The sequence below is a fragment of the Pinus tabuliformis genome, chromosome 1_1, assembly GCF_031772625.1.
Source record: "Pinus tabuliformis cultivar Carrire ecotype Pingquan chromosome 1_1, CPIR1, whole genome shotgun sequence".
Classification (NCBI taxonomy): domain Eukaryota; kingdom Viridiplantae; phylum Streptophyta; class Pinopsida; order Pinales; family Pinaceae; genus Pinus; species Pinus tabuliformis.
The window spans coordinates 867,370,867-867,375,060 of record NC_142297.1 but is presented as its reverse complement, the minus strand read 5'-3'; the positions used below and the strand labels follow the sequence as shown (position 1 = coordinate 867,375,060).

General features: G+C 36.1%; 1 pseudogene; it reads left to right on the top strand.

Moving 5' to 3' along the window:
- The first annotated feature begins 436 nt into the window (after positions 1–436).
- Positions 437–1,407, top strand: LOC149217035 (signal peptide peptidase-like 1 pseudogene; annotated as a pseudogene).
- The last annotated feature ends 2,787 nt before the right edge of the window (positions 1,408–4,194 follow it).

Here is a 4,194-nt window from a genome sequence, read left to right as displayed (position 1 = left end):
ATCAAGTTCCACTCTACTTGCCAGAGTAATAGTTTTTAAAATTTAAGAACGATCCTCAGAATCTGTAATTTTCTGCCATCTATGCACCTTCTATTTAGAAAAATGGAAATTAGGCGAACTTTTATTTATTTTAACTTTTTAATACTCTCAACTATTGAGCTACCAGAAATCTGTTCAAAGCTTTTGGTTCTATTTTGAGCAGACCTGCTTGTCCTATTTTAAAACGACAAAGCAGAAATATAAATTGTTGGGGGATATGCATAGAAGAAGTTCACTGTGCCAGAAAGCAAGAATTTCAGCTTTTGGTGATGTTTTGGTGAAAATTATACGCAAAAATCCCTTAGGTTGGGGGCTGGTGTTGTTCCCGATTGGACCTCCTTGACCTTTATTTCAAAACCTAGAAATCCATTCGGGTGTTTTATTTATTTATTTGTTATTATTATCTAGTCAAGTTGATATCTTTGAACAATTTGGTTATGTCTCCATGACTTTGGCATTCTCTATACCGGAAACAGGAATTTGAGGTTATATGTAATTCTAGGTGTAAAGTTGTCATCTGAACTGCAACTTGTATCCCATATGGAGCCTTTATGGAAGCTTGCATACCTTCTGGAGCCTGCATCGCTTGCGCTTATTGTTACCGCTGTTCTTGTGGTGTTTGCATCGGCTCAGAGAGCGCTTAATTATGAGAAAGAGATGGAAAGGAACCACGATTTTTCAGAATCTTCAATCACTTTGGACAGTTCTCAGGCACTCATGATTCCTATCGCGAGCTCGTGCAGTCTGCTTTTGATGTTCTATCTATTTGCTTCAATGTCACATCTTGTGACAGCTTTTACTGCAGTAGCTTCGGCATCTTCCCTTGCATTCTGCCTTTCCCCTTATGTTTTTTACATAAATTCTAAGCTTGGGTCGGTCAATCCCATGGTTACTCGATGCTGCTGCCGGCCGTTCACTAGGATGCAGGGAATTTTGGTGTTGGTGAGCTCAGCTTTAGTGATTGCCTGGCTTGTATCCGGACACTGGATATTAAACAACCTTTTGGGCATTTCTATATGTATCGCATTTGTTAGCCATGTTCGGTTGCCAAATATCAAAATCTGCTCGCTGCTTCTCGTCTGTTTATTTGTGTACGACATTTTCTGGGTGTTCTTTTCAGAGCGATTTTTTGGAACCAATGTAATGGTTTCAGTTGCCACACAGCAGGCTTCAAATCCAGTTCACACAGTTGCAAACACGCTTAATCTTCCGGGCTTGCGATCAATAACCAAGAAGTTGGAGCTTCCTGTTAAACTTGTCTTCCCAAGAAATTTGCTAGGTGGTATGGTGCCTGGAAATACTGCAATAGAATTCATGATGTTGGGCCTCGGTGACATGGTTTGTATTTTTTTCTCAATCTGATGGAACTCTCTGGAATCTTTCATACGTCAATGCCTAAGATATTGTTTTATGGTCAGAATTCGGTATGATTGGTGTCTGTTTTGACTGTTCTAGTGTTTTAAGTATAATTGGGCTTTTTCTTAGATGTTGCAGTGTTTTTAATTTATCTCTAATTTTGCACTGTTATATTTAGATTATGCATACCGATCATGGACCGTTTAGAATGAATTAGAATATTTTTACTGCAGTTTTTTCAAGTAAACTTTGTCTGTATAATTTTTTTTAATTACCTTTTTTTTTCAATTAATCTCAAAATGCAGTCTACGTTATCTTTATAAAGTGAGAAAAAATTCATTTTCCCACTGTTAGTTTTACTTTTAAGTTTAGGATCTTTCGATCATATGCCTTTATAAGGTAAGAAAAGATTAATTTTTCTAGTGAATTGAATAATATTATTAAAATGAAATTTCTAATATTTTTCTATAAAAAATAATTATATATAGAAAAGAATTGAATACAATATATGATGAATTTTTCCAAGTACCAACTTGGACTTTGATGAGGCTCCAACCTCTAGGGCTTCCACCCTATCTTATCAAGGCACCAACCTTGAATTTAGGAGCACCCACTCCAAGGACACCAATCATTTCAATTTTGAGGCACCAACCCCAAGGGCTCCGACCCTATATTTTTACTTTGTTAAGAAATGTTTGATTGTATTACACTGCTCCTAAGGTCTTCTTCACTAAGCCCTGTCCTTTGTAGTCTGTGTAACGGGTCGCGGTCTGCACTACGGATTCACTTCAGGTCCGAGCCTTCTAAAATTAACCTAGTCAAAATATTTGGTTTTCCTACTTGGTCTTCAACTTCCTTCTTCCCTGGATCTTCGCCTTCCGCTGGACCTTCGGCTTCCTCTGTTTCTTCAAGTTCACGAGTTGTGGACTGCCTCACCTTCTCTATGATAGATGCCCGATTTAACTACTTAAAGTGAAGCATTTTAACTTGTATTCATACGTGTCTCACCAATAACGAAAAGATACGTTCATTAGGAGGAGAGGCCGACTTATGAGGTCGCATATTAAGAAAATATATTAGAGGGGCCTTTTGTTAATATTCATCAATTATAACATAAACTCGTTATTTACGAAATTCACATCGTAAGAGAGGATATACCCATATTGGAGGTCCATATGCCATGTCATTCCTTTATTCCTGCAATCACAACTTTCATGAAAATCGGAGGTTTTACAAGTTATGCACATGATCTGTCCGATATAACATTGTCGATGCCCCTAATTCCGACGGAGTGGATGCGATATTCAATAAATTGTTTTTTGATAAATCAATCGGGTCCACAACTTTATCGCAATCATAGGTTTTACCATGTCATTCCTTTGAAACTTGCGATACTGCAGATGCGATATTATATTAAATCATGTTTTAATGGTGCAGTCGGGTCCGCAATACATATTGCAATCGGAAATTTTAACGTGACATCCCTTTAAGGCTTGCGATATGAAAGTTCTAATACAGTGGATGCGATATTACAATAGGGCATGTTATAATGAGCTAATTTGTTTACCGAAATTAACACAAATATTTCTTATCAATCCGGGTTGTTTATGCTTTGAGGCAAGTTCACTATATGTGAAGATCAGATGTAATCAAACCTTGAAAGATAAGTTATTCAAAAGCTTAAAGCAATACATCCTACAACTCTAATTCAATTAGTTTAAAAAGAGGAAAAATATTGAAATGGTTCTTGACTCAAGAAGTCCACTTTTGCCTCAATTACCACTTAATGAATCAGAGATTAAAACCAAGAACTTAAGATGGATAAATTATTAATGAAAGAAGCTCCTAACTTAAGAGACACATAAGGTATTTCATCATAATTCATTCATCTCAATACCAAAATCACATAAAGAAACTACTTGCATGCAATCAAAGGAAACTAGTTTCAATTCATCATTTTAGTAGAAGGGATGCTCAACTTGAACACTTGTTTTTCCAACTTAATAAAGTGATGAATAAGCTAAGAACTAATGAAATCAATCACCATACATTAACCATAAAGCAATCTGAAATAAAGCTTTGAAAAACCAGTTCTACAATAACCAGATTACAAGAAATAGAACTAGTTAACAAGGAAGTGTACTCAGCTTGGAATGGGGGCCCTCCACCCTTGCCTTGCACATTTAAGAAGTGATATCAGAAGCTCAAATTCAGTCACACATCCATAGCATTGAAAATCAAAATAATAATAGCACAAGTCTTCAAATTAACTCTCCAATCCAAAAGTGTCTTAGCATAAAAGTATAATAAGTCAATACATAAGCCATCAAAGTCTTGGCTCTTAAATAAGAAGTCTCATGAAACAAACTAATCTATATTCACTCAAACAAACCCATCTACTCTTATCCATCTATCTAAGTCGAATTCATTACTCCCATCCCAAGAAATATGATCAATCCCATAGAATTTCAAAACTGCCCTATTTCTATGGGATTTCTGAATGACTAGTCATGATTGACTAGCACCAAATGGGCCTAATAAAGCTTGTTCTGTTCGAGCTAAGCATAGTTGGCTTAGTGCTAGTTCCCAAGCTGTCCATCCATGCATTCAATTCATGCCCAAGTGTCCTGCAACCACATCAACCATAGAGCTATTACGGGAATTTCCGAATCTGCTAATTTTGCACTTAAAACCAAACTTTCATAAAAACTTTAGAAATTGAAAAATCAAAAATAAATACCTGAATGGATATCAAATATGCATCAAAATTGGATGAATGAAGGGAAAATGGATGGCAAA